This window comes from Chiroxiphia lanceolata, chromosome 10, assembly GCF_009829145.1.
Source record: "Chiroxiphia lanceolata isolate bChiLan1 chromosome 10, bChiLan1.pri, whole genome shotgun sequence".
Lineage (NCBI taxonomy): Eukaryota > Metazoa > Chordata > Aves > Passeriformes > Pipridae > Chiroxiphia > Chiroxiphia lanceolata.
The window spans coordinates 11362574-11375740 of NC_045646.1; the positions used below are offsets into that span (position 1 = coordinate 11362574).

General features: G+C 44.4%; 1 protein-coding gene across 2 annotated transcripts in view; it reads left to right on the forward strand.

Annotated features, from left to right (window-relative positions):
• The window catches only part of TP63 (tumor protein p63), a 103556-nt gene that overhangs the window by 68269 nt on the left and 22120 nt on the right, over positions 1-13167 (forward strand). The window lies entirely within an intron of this gene.

A 13167-nucleotide genomic window follows, 5' to 3' on the forward strand; every position in this document is an offset into this window, starting at 1 on the left:
AATTATGCCTCCCAGCCCACTACTGCTATGTGAAAATGGGTTCCTCTTGCTTTGCAAGGACTTTTCAAGGAACTTGCTCTTTGGAAAGTCAGCACATGGAGAAGCACACATCAGCCTGTGTGGGAATGGGGTGGTGGGGGTGTGTGTTTTGTTTTGTTTATTTCCCCTTGGCTACACAAGCAGCTAAAACCTGTAACCTACAGGAGTTGGAAGCTCCATGCAGAAAATTAGCTTAGGTTGGTGGAAGAGTTGAGATCACATTTTTCTTGGCTAATTAAAGGATTAAAGGTGCAGAGATTTAGAGCGAACTGTCAGAGTGCTACAGAAGAGAGCCTTTGATGGTTGAATCCGACTTGAGATTAAACAAATTGCATTTAAATAAGAAATATGTGGCAACAGTTACAGTCTAGCTGGGCCTCTATTGTTTGCTGTCCTCCAGGGTCAGGTAGCTGGTGTGCTGTGGCTAGAGCTTCTTTTCTCTTACCAGCTTCCTTCTTCCCAGGTGTCTCCCCTTGGCTTGTTTCAATCTGTTGCCTCCATGCTTTGTAAAATGGGCTTTTTTTTTTTTTCCTAACCCAGTGCTTTGTGCAGAGGAGCCTTGTACTCTACCTTACACAATAATGATCTGCTGCCGATCATAGTAGTAGCATGGTCACATCCTTGTGGTGTTTTTTGTAATATCTCTGATCCTATTTAGGGTTTTTCTGCATCCTGGTGCTTTGTTATCTGCAACTGGAGAGCTAAATATTTCCCTATGGGCTCTTTTCTGTTGTTCAGTTGTGAAGCTGGTGGATGGAAAGAGTCTTTTGGGTTATGTCAGTTATTTGCTGGTGTCTTCCTCTTAGTGGTGGCTGATTAAAAGTCTGGAGATGTAGTTGGCTTCTCTAGGTTCAAAGTCCTTGCTTTCTTTGATGTCAATTGATTGTCTTCAGTGGTCTACACTTGCCAATGGCTTGCCAGTGTTAGTCCCAGCCCTTCTCCTGCCTTTTCAGTTGGATAGCATTAAATTCAGAGCTGCTAAGGGGATGTTTTTAAATGTTACCCTTGATAGCACTTGCAGTGGTGAGTCTCATGAGCTTCATGGTAGCTATCTCAGAACAAACCTCGCTTTCTGCAAGGGCATCTGTACAGCATCATGCAAGGCAACAGCATTTCTGTCCATGGAGACTTCACACCTTTCTCTAATGCATCACGTATGAGCTGTAAGGAAAATGGGAGTGCCAGACAGTGTGAACCAATAACTTCTGATGTTGCAACTGTCTTGTTTTGTTCCACTTTGTTTTATTTTTATTTTTTTTTTAGGGAGGAAGGGGCTTGCCTTTTGTTACCTGCCACCCATATAAGGTCATGAGGGAGTTTTGTTTATTTTTTTTTTGTTGTTGTTGGGAAGATGGAGAAAATCACAAAATTGAAACTGGTGAAAAATCTGCTGGGATTCCATAATCACTCAAAAATACGGCATTACTTACTAATTGGGTGTGGTTAGTTGGGAAATCTGACTTTAAAATTATGTTTCCCAGGGAACTATTCCTGTTCTCATTGTTATCCAGTAACAAAGACTGCTTTTTGTTTGGGAAAGCAGTCTTACTTTGAATGGGCTAGGTCTTCTCACAAAGCATCTGTTGCTTGGGGTCTTCAGAGCTTGCAGTTTGCAAATGAAACAGTGTAGAAGTAGTAAGGTCTGCAGGGACAAAGAGCTATTTGGTGTTTTCCTTGGAAAGCCATCTTCAGGTTGTGGTTGCAAGGATTTGCATCTAAATCCACATTCATTCCTGTTATGTTTCCAGTTAGATCATCCAGAGGACATAATTATCTTTGTTACCAAGTCAAATAAATCAATTACTAAGTATTGAGAGACTTGATGTAATCTATTTGCAATAATTTATAGATCTGTTAGTATGTCATGAAGTATTTTGGCAATCATTCCTGATGAGTTTACCTAGCAGGCCTGTAAAGTGCATCCAGGTCCATGCAAACTTGCTTTATACACTTGTGCTTTCTTGCTGAAGTTTCAAAGCAAACTAAAAATCAGAGATATGGACTGTGCTGTGTTCAAGCCTTCCATTTCTTATGGGATATTTTACTGCACAATTTCCTTTGGCTTGCATGTCCACTGGGATGTGGTTTTTCTTTTAGTATTAGAGGGCAGGAAATGCAAAGCTGAAGATTGCTATTTCTATGAGGGATAGGAAGGACTGCTGCTAACATTTTCCAAACTCATTGCAATCCCTTTCTCAATGCTGCTCTACAGAACAGCTTTCTTCCCTTAGCTGTTGCAGTTGCATAGCTTCAGGGCTGCTGGAGAGCATGAGAAAAAGGGAGAAGACCCCAAGCCTGGGATAGGCTTGTTGCTCTTCCTAGCCAAGAAGATGCCACAGCGTTGACCTCACTAGCTGCCTGGGGGTGAGGTGCTGTGTTTTGGAGGGGATGTCTCCATGGCCTGATGGCTGCAGCAGCCACATTGCTACGCTCCCCAGCATGGAACTGTATGAATTGTTTCCCACGGTATGTAGGAAAATCAAGGTCTCAGTTCAGTAAGGCACTTGAGTGAGTGCATAACCTCTAGCACGTGAATATTCCCAGTGAAATCTATTGGGTTCTGTTGGAGTCAGCAAGGCTGCTCCCAACCTTGAAGGTAGGCATCTGCTTAAACACCTTGCTGAATCATGTCTTGACTTTTAAAGTAGGCTCAAGAGAAACCACATGAGTTGACTTGAGGACTGTGCTTAGCTAGGTCATTGAGGATGGAAGGAGAGGGCTGAGAAAGGAGAGGATCTGGGTAAAATACAGATCCCAGAACCCTGCAAATGCTGGTAATACCTAGTGACTGTGTTCTCATTTGACCTTCTCGACATTCATCCCCAAAGCTTAATTGTATGAATAAAAGGTTTAAAGGTTTGACTTAGTCACCATTCATCATAAGTATGCTGGAGCTGCTGTCATGCTTTATTGATCTAGCTTAGATCTGAGTTACTGCATCTTTATGTTCTCAGTAAAACTATGACTTGCTCAGTTAGGTGTAATTTTTGTCTTGCCTTACTAATCCTTAAGTTTTCTCTGTGACTGAGAACTAGAGTATGGCCTCGTTGGGTCGGTAACTGCAGAAAACAGGGATGTTTGCAGAAATGATTTGGTTCAGTTTGGATCCTCTGTCTTCTAGGAGGAGGAGAGAGCCCTTATCTGATGGTCTTCATACAGAGGAAGAACATCTGTCTCTGGTTGGTGTCTGCACATTAGTTTGTTGCCTCGCTCACCATCCTGACCAGAAAAGCTTTGTTGGCTTTTCACTTTAATTGTCAATGAAATGCTCTGCAAGCAGGAGAACAATATTTGCATAGATGTAATTCTGGAAATTGAGTGTAATGTGATCAGGAAATGGGACAGGCCCTGGCTGTTATCATGGAAGAGACTTGCTGGTACCTGCACCTTGTTTCAAATGTAATAAGATCTGACTCAGTATAGTTTCCTGGACGTTAACAGAGAAGACTCAATGCCATTTTGGCAAGGGACTGGTGCTAACCTTTCTGCACAGGAACAAAAGAGATTTCTGGCAAATTCATAAATCTGTTCTGAAAGGGCTCCTAACAGTACACTTAAGATTTAGAGGGAAATGGTCTCCCTTGGAGCAGAAAAGCAGGGGCGTGTGTGTGTCTGCTTTCAGGACTTTCTTTTTCTGAGACAGAAGCCAAGGAACAAGGCGCTTGTGTGCGCTGCCAGTGAAATCTCACCGGGAAGACATGATGCTACTTGCAAGGTATGCACAAGACAAGACCAGAGGCGCCGCAGTGCTTGATTACTGTCAAGGGCTCAGTTGGAACTTGCCTTTGCTCTTTGGCCTGCAGCATTTATGTAGAAATTGGGGACGCTGCTGCTTGCTTCCAAAGCTTTGCCTTGATGGGTCCTGCCCACATCTAGGCAGGGAGGAAGGGGGGGGCTTGGAGCTCATGAAGTAAACAGGAAAATTACTCACCTTAATGATGCATTTCACTGGCACTGCCACTTTGAGAGACTGTCAGATTTAATGCTTTCTGTCTTTCCTTCCATCACCTCCCATAGGTGTGATTAATATTCTATTAGAAGGATGAAGTGGAGAGGTACCTGTACTTTCCTTCAGGGGGAATAAATGGGGGAAAGCAAAGTGAGTAGGAGAGAAAGGGGATCACCATTTTCCGTTTGAGCCATTTGGTCTTTGTCGAGAGTGCCCATACAAAGTAGCGCTCACTGACTGACTTGGCTGGTGGCCCCTTGTTTTATCAGAGCATTCCAGTTCACAGCTGAGCCCACTGGCCCAGTTAGCTGCTGGCCCTGCTCCATGGGGTGCATTGACCAGTTCCCCACTCCAGAAACAGTCAGGGAGCAGTCCTGCACTTGGTGACAGCATAAGAGATGTAGCACTGTAGGAAGGCAAGGAAAAAAATACAAACGATCTGTATGTGAACTTCTTCAGGGATTATTTGGCCTTTTTGTAGAGTCCTAAGTCAAGAAAGAATGAACAGGATAGAAAATGTATCTGGGCAAAGGTATTTAGCATGAGAGGTCAGAAGACATTAAATCTGGGTTTAGTTTTGAATCACTTTAATTTTCTCTTCTGTATCTGAATGAGCATGCAAAGACAACTGGTTTGCATCTCCTGTCAGTGACCCAGCTAGGAAGATGGGCCAGTATTTGACACACATACTCTTACCCTTGCAATGTGCTGACCCTGTGGCATTTTCCAAGTAGGACAGTCCTTTGGCATGAGCCAGAATTTGGGTGGAAATCTGTCACCATCTAGCAAAGTGTCCTGTTTCCAGGATGTTGAGTGGCTTGTCCAGTCTGTGGCAGAGTGCTTGATACCTCTGAGTCTGACTCTGCCTCTGAATTGCAGGCTTGGGATGTTTCTGATGGAAAAGACTGTTGCCAGACCAACCTTGTTGTGTTCTTTTTTTTTTTTTGAATGTGTTCTATCATCCAGCTTGGCTTCCCTCTGCTGTAACAGATACTGTACTAGTGACTCATTCACTTTCCTCTGAGTTATTAATGAAATCCCCTTATTTGCAGATGCGGGAACTAAAAAGAATTTTGGACTTAAGCCTTTAATTGGGCATTTTCTTGTACCCTGCTCCTTCCCCTTGATTGTTAGCTGGTGTGGAGCTATCTGAACCTGTGGCTATATTCCAAGTTTCTGAGGACCCAAAGCCTCTATCTACTCTGGGAGGGGGCTGCAAGATCTTGACCTGCTTATCTGGGACTTTTACAGCTGACTCACTTTTTTGAAACCAGGTTAGATTTGGTGGGAGCAGACATATTTTGGAGAGCTTTAGGATTTTTCTTCGCTGTTTAGTTTATCTTAATTGAGCAACCTTCATGTACTACTGTGCTTCCCTCCTTACAGGTGAGTTCATGACCCTTTGACTTTCAGCAGGGGACAAAAGTGACAGGGAGATGCACTGAAAATTAGTGTGTGATTACTCCAGATAATGTTTCCTCTAGCTGATTAGAGTGTATGGAGTTTGGCTGGTAGGATGGAGCATGCCATAACATGTGGACTTTGAAACAAGTGAGATATAAGGGAAGCTAATAGGAAACATAGGCAGCTTTCCTCTTAGGCTGAACCTGAGACAGATGACTGTAAGAAAGTTTAATCCCCCATGCTAATCTAGGAGGAGGTTTGAAATGGCCAACCTGGGCTTTACTTAAAGCAGTCCATGAGCGGAACAGGTTCTGGTGCTCAGTATCAGAGGCCAAGGCACGTGAGTCAGCAGCAGTATGTGGTGGGGAGGGTTTGCTGTTGGGAGCCTGAATATGTTCTTTTTAGTTCATTTCTGGAGTCCTTTGTAACAAAAATCTGATTGCCCTTAAAATACAAGTTGAATCAGATCTTTCTTAAGTTCAGGGTTGGCTTCACGAAAGCCCTTCTGCAGAGGCATACTGACTTAAGCAGGTGTGATTAACACTGCTGCCAAAAGTTAAGCTTATGCTGAAGATTTTTTTGCTAAATCAAGTCCTGGAGGTTTTTACCTGCTGCTTTGGTGTATACAGTCTGGTGTAATGAGTAGAATTGCCCGGAAGGACTGTTGCTGGTTATGTCATTGTCGCAGTGTCTAGTTGGTTTGATGCTTGAGGTGTTGCACAGTCAAATTGGTTTCATGTAAGCAAACACATGTAGTCATATGTGTACTGTCCACTCACATTACCTGCAAGCAGGTGTGTGTATTTTTATATAGATGCAAATACTTGTAGCTTCAGTATAGCCCTTTGTTTGCAGTGGGTTACACTCTTGCTAGGAAGATGTGAAGTAGCCACGTGTCATTGAGAATCACGGAGAGAAGAAATTCAGTGGAGTTATTCACAGAGCTGCTTCTGCATTCACTTTAATGGTTAAAAATTTTGCCCTTGAACTTTGCTGGTTTACTAATTAATGCTCAATTATTGAAGTGGATGTTTTTGAAATCCAATTTTAAGTGACTTTAAGCCTACCTTTAATCACTCCTCATTATTCTGCTGAAATTTAACATGTCATAGCCTTTAGGTGAGTTTGGATGGCATGAGAGTGGACTTCCTACAGTATATATTTCTTAATGTTATATCTCCTGTGGCAGGCAAACAGGTTGCTTGTTTGTTGTGCATTTGTAATACAGAAGCTGCTGGGAGACCGAGATATCAGGGAAGATGTTGTTCAGCATTGGGTCAGCTTTGCCTTTCAGCAGGTTCATTCTCATTTCATACCTTCACCTCACAACATTTCTGGTCAAAGTAATCTATCAGAAATGCAAATTACTAGACATTGTTAGCATCTGAAACTTGTTCGGTACTGCTGCGGTTTCAGTTTAGAAAATAGCAGAGAAACTGAACACAATACACAAGCAGCATGGGAGCTGGCTACACAAGCTAAGGCCATTTGACTGCAAGAGTCGTATGATTTTGGTTTTTAAAGAAATTAATTTCAAAAAGGTTTCAAATAATAGACTAGCAAACTCACAAAATCAAATCATAAAGCCTTCCTTTACACCCATCGCTTTGTATCAAAAAATATGTGTAAAGCTTGCCTCTGAAGTTTTCCATCGGAGGCTTTTTCCTCTTGAAACAGGATACTTTTCAGTTAATTATTTTTTGTTGTTGTTAATTTTTAAAGTGTTTTCAAGCTGAACTTGAAGAGGTCTTCAATTGTTGATGAAGCAAGTCCGTAGATATGAAACTGAAATGTAAGGTTTTCAAATTTACAACTGTTTCACAGTGTAAAAGCAATATGGGAAATTATCAGTGTCATTTCTGCTATCATTGTGGCTTTGCTGGCAATGTTCTGTAGAGATATTCCTAAAGCACATGATACATCCTGATCAAGGTAGTTTTGAATTAAAACCCCTGGGAAGCCTCCAGCGAGACGCTAAGTATTGTCATATGAAGGAGTGATCTCATTATCCTGAAGATAGGAGACACTAGCATACGCTCTGAATTCGATATTTTGGGTAATTTCAGGGGGTAGCATGACCACTTGTGAATATCCCCATCTCAGCCTGCCTTCTGAGTCGGGGTGTTTGCGGGGCGGTGGAAGGGGACTGGGTGGGAGCGTGGGGTAGAGGGAATCGCATCGTGCGTGGAGGGGGAACGCAGAGCTGTCTCCGTCTGCCAGGGCGAGGGGGGTGGTAGTGCCTGTGTCGGAGGGGAAGAGCTGCTTTTCTCCCCCTTTTTGCACCCTGCGGTGGCACAGTGGAGCCCCGGTGGCCCGCAGTCCCCAGGGGAGCGGGCGGGGCGCAGCGGGCAGCGGCCCCTGAATCCCTGTCCGCAGGCTATGTTTCTCCGCTCTCCTCCCTGCCACCCCTCCCCTTCCCCGTTTACCTAAGCAGGTCAACACACACACACACGCACATATATATTTATTTTTTTGCGCTAGGGTTTCCAAGGCGCAGCAGCAGCAGCAGCTGCCGGCGCTGGGAGTGCCGCCAGCCCCGGGGCAGCCCCGACGCGCTCCTCCCTCCCCGCGTCTCCCGCTCCTCTTGCGGTTTCCGCGGCGCTGCCGGTCCCCACGCACCCGTGGGTCGCGTCCCCCCTGGGCGCGGGCGGGCGGCCGGGGGGACGCGGGGCCCACCTGCCTGATGTCAACATCCCGGCGGGCGAGGCCGGCAGGAATGTGCCGCTCCCCGCCCGGCGCAGGTAATTAATCCCCGCGACTGACAGGTGGCAACAGGCGGCCTTTGGCTGCGGCTCCCGGGGAAAAGCGCTCGGAGGAAGGATTTTAATAGCTCGTCAGCACCGTTCGTGCGCGCCTGGCAAAGGCGGCGGGGACGGGGAGGGGGCAGAGGAGCCTGAGGGGGAAATGAAGTTTAAGGCTTTGCAAAGGCGGACGCCCTTGGGTGATTCACTGCCCTTCCTCAAGAGGGAAGAGAGTGTGACATGGTTTTTCCTTTGCCCCGGGGTGGAGAAATTTGGTAAATGTCTGCAAAGCACTAGAGGGGCTGCATCAGCATCCTCTCCGGCTGCCATCCTCCCGGTCATCGCAGGATGGCTTCCCTTGCAGATGGGGGATGCTCACTGGTACAATGGACGGTGAGGCTGGGGGTTGTTGCCACACATGGTGGATCAGGCACCCGAGGGGCTGATGATTGCCAACCTGTCAGCTGTGCCCATGGTTTGAATATCTGCTATGTCCAGTAGCAACAAGCTGTCCACTTTTCTCTGAAGCCTAGTGAGATAGACGACTTTAAACTGAAGCTGCAAGTCAGCTAGCAAGTGGTGGGGTTAAGGTTATGCTGAGCTGAAGGTTAAATCTGGAAGGAGACATCCATGTCTGCAGTGCTCCTGTTAGAGCTCTTCTTCACTGAGTGTCCTCTGGGTACAAGTTGGTTCTTAAAAGTGTGTGTGTGTGTGCACACATGTATTTCTAATGTGCCCACACATGCTTCTAACAGTTTTTTGTAAAAGAAAAGTTAAATCATGATTTATCAAAACAAAAATGTTTAAGGCACTTGAGTAAATCTCAAATTTTATTCTTAGTAGGTAGCTTCTGTTCTTTCCATTGCCTCTTTTCTCCTAAATAATTAAAACATATGCAGATTATTTTCTATTTTTTGTGACTCTCCTTGTTTTCACCGGTGAATACTTTGGTGGAGGTAACTGTTGCTTTCCCATTCTTCCAGTCTGTTCTTTTCATTTATTTTTCCCTTCTTGGAGTTAGTTTGATAGGGGAGAAGGCATAACTGACTGATATACCTTTCAAAACATCAAGTAAAATCTAGTTAACTGAATTGAACTAAAACATGACTACTTGAAAGAAGTTTGAAAAAGATTTTAAAGACCTGTTGATCTGAGCAGAAGGGACTCAGGGAGCTGTAATGCTGTAAGCCAACCTCTGGGATCACCTTCAAGTTGACATCCATCAGCATTTGTAGTGCTGGCTGAACCCTGCTCCTTTTAAAGATTTAGGAGCCGTAATCCCCCAGCTAGATCAGATGGTAAAGCAGATATTAGAGGTAGATTTTGAAATGAGTGTTTGGGGGATTTCACTGCATCAGAGTTTTGCAGGGGAGTTGAATGCTCAGTGAAAAGCCATTGCTTGTATTGCACTGAGCATTCAGTCCTTTCTAGCAAATATTCTCCATTTGAGAGTCAAAAAGTGTTTTGTTTTCTCCTTTAAACCCTCTGTTGACACACCTTCCGGAGAAGGGGCTTACTGAGAAATCAGACAGGTGTTGCCTGATGGTAGCTGGCTTGTGTATATTGTGATACTGAATTACCAGCCAGGGTGCCAAAAGTGGGTAATACAGTATGTCTGCACAGGCAGGTGGGGAGAGCAGAGCTGCAGGCACTGGAATGTTTTCATCTTTCCTTTTAAAACATATTATTAAGCAAAAAGCTAAATTCACAACAGGCAGCACTTGAACCCCAAAGAAAAGTCTGAGCTAAAAGCTCTTTCCTCTCCCTCTTGAACAGAGGACACGTTGCCAGAGTCAACTCTTTTGTTTTAAAGGACTTTCAGGTCTCTGTCTGGTGGAAGTGGTGTTTGCACTCCTCAGGCTGTTGGCACAACTTCTGTTCCTGCTGCTAGATAATGACTATTGTTGTCTTGTTAACTGATAGGCTTGTTTGTTGGATCGAGCTTATTTTTTATATTTGCGCTCGGAATTAATTTAGTTTTTCTACTTAAGTGTGTTCATTAATAATCATGCTTTGGATTTCTGGGAATTACTTGTCTCATGATCTTAACCCTCATACAACCAGTGCCTGTCAGTTCACACATCAAAACAGTGGTAGGGGGACACCTCCTGCAAGGTGGGGTGGCTTGGGACCACTGAGGAGCAGCAAGAGGGACTGATCCTTGCTTGCAGGCACTATCTGAATGCACAGACAGCTTCTGCCTTGGGATTTTTTTTTCTGAAGCACATTTGCTTTGAAATCTATCTACAATATCCTGTCTTGCTCTGTGGATATAGCGATTATCACTGATCCAGTACGAAGTCATCATGACCTAGTTGTTTGCATCTATTTGTGCCAGTAAGTGGCTGTGCATCAGGTTACCCGTGGTTGCAGCAAAGTTGGCAGGGTGGGAAACTCGAGCCCCTTACTGTCTGACAGCAGGTACCCCGTGGACAGATTTACACCAGTGTTAAATGACCGTCCGTTCAGTGATTACACGCTTGCAGGTGGCTGTGCCTGGGGTAGTTGTGAAATCATGGCTCTATACCATGTCTTCAGGCCCTGTGCAGTGCCCGTGAGGCTTGAACTCCTTGCAGTCAGGTGAAAAAGGTGGCTCAGCCCTCCTACTGTCTTGTTTGCCTCTGCTGGGTGCTGCTGCTTGCATCCCCAGGCCCTGACCATGTCCTAAAGCAGAGGTGAGGCTCCTGCTAAGCCTCCTTTTCTGACATGCCAAATTCAAGGTGTTGGCCAGAACCTGCAGCTCTTTAGTTTACCCAGTGTTTTGGGAACATATATATATATATGTATATACATTTCTTTGTTTGACAGGCTTGTTCATTAGCTCTTGCCTTTTTGCTTTCTGTGAAATTAAACTGCAGGGCCAATGCCTCCCTTGGTGGTTGTAGCCAAAGGGGCCTGACAGTAGGGGTGCCAAGGGGTAGATGAGGAGCAGATCCCTTTCTCTGCTGGCAGAGGGGCCATGCTGTTTGATCAGGAACTTCAGTATTTGTGCTGTTGTGGGGTACCTCACTGTCCTTCTGAAAGCAGTGATTTCCTTCCCCCCCCGCCTCCCCCTTTCTTGTAACCCCAACTTTCTGTCTTTGAAGACATTATACATAAAATTACAGTCAACACCACTAGTCCTGCCTGGTGGCCGAGGGATGTGTATCTCCTTCCACTTGTTCAATTCTCTGGATGCCTGCAGACACTGGACACGTTGGCTCCTGGTGTGTGCTGTGCCCTCCGTGCACCATTGCTTTTCCATATTTGTGCTTTCATTTCAGCCCATCACCTTTGGGTGCCCAATTTCTTTACACTTCAGCAATGTTAAGGCATCCAAGTGATTAGTTGCCTTTTTGAGATTTTTGAGGCTTTCTGTCCTTGAAGCCTTCACAATGCTATGAGCAAACTGATGTATTGAAGGAAACAATTCTCTACATATTTTCTTCCTCTTTCGCATATAAGTGATTCGTCTTCTGCCTCTTGAGATGAAAAGACAAGATGGTGAGCTCACTCTTACCTTCAGTAAGGAATTGCTTTTTAATTAAAAAACAATAAGGAATTTCAGGTTTAAAAGATGTATGATATAAATCACCATCTAGATCTGTTTCGCAACTTTTTTTTTTGTAATTGTTTGGCATGTTCCCTGTTTCCGCGGGCTGGGTAAATCCTTTGTGGGTTTAATCTCTAGCCTGCAGGCACATATAATACATTGCACAATTTGGCCTTTGCATTTTAAAGAAATCTTTTTCCGTAGCTTAAATACATGTAGCATCTTCTCTGCCACATGGCAGGATGGTGTTGAGTGAGGAGGGAAGAGACTGGCTTATATTTAATCCCCCTCTCCTACCCAGTGTCTCTCCCAAGTTTGGTTTTTCCTGTGTTAGCCATGTGTACAACACTTTGAAATGCAAATAATCCCTGAATATAGCTAACTAATCCTTTTGCTACCACGTCATCCACCACCCACCCATACACACGCTGGCTCTTCCCATCCCAGTGGGGTGGATGGCCCAGTCGTGCTCTTGACCAGTATGAACCTGTTGCTGCTCTGTTTGGACAGTTGGGAGAGGGACTGTATTGGCCCATGGCTGCTAGACACGTTTTTTTGTGGAAAAAAAACCAAAAACACCCTGGGGCTTTCACTTTTCTTTCTCTGCAAGAATTGAAGACATGGAAATGGGGAAATGCCAGCAATTCCTGTGAGTTACATTGTTAGAGTTATTGGGAGAGCTCTGCACTGCTCAATGTCTGAGCACCAGGAGAAAATGGAATACCTCTGGAGTGGGGTACTGAAAAAAAATGCCGTATTTTGGAACAACCTTGTACAGCAGGGAAGACCAGAGTGTCTCCTTCATGGGAGACATCCAGGAAAATGGGTTCAGGTTATGCAGTACTGAACCAATTAAGAGTTCCCTTGCAATCCTCCCTGGTAAAGCATGTGCCTTTATTTCATTGAGGGGTTTTGAAAAGAAACCAACAACCTCAACCTTGATGTGTTGCTGAGTAAAGGTTTCCAGATGTGAACACACTTCAGAAAAATGCTGCATTGATGTTACTGTTTTAGTGGAGAACGTCTTAAGAGAAACCTAATATGCTCCAAAAGAGCACAGTGAACAATGTTTCAGGTGTTCATTGCATGGGCACAGCCTCCCTTTTGGAGCCAACTGCAGAGTTTTGCTCTAGGTCTCACCATTGACCTGGTTTCTGGGTTGTTCAACTCTTCTGGTCTTTGAATATTTGAAAAAAAAAAATTTAACCTCTTTTGTGAATATAGTGCTTTGAGTTTAGAAGTGAGGAGATTGCTACAGAGGTGCTCAGTAGATGTATGAAATGCTTTTAAAAGATAACTGAAATGTCAGATTTGATACAACTCTCAAATTGGTCGGTCTTGCTTTCAAGTACTCTTCAGTCCCAAGATTCATGTTTTTATTTCATATCTCTGCAAAAGTAGCAGTGTTTCTTAGAAAACAGGATGAAACACTTTACGTGTGTGGTTTCCAGTGTTTCCAAGATTACAGGGTGCTGTAAAAAGAGTAGCATCTGTTTTGTTAG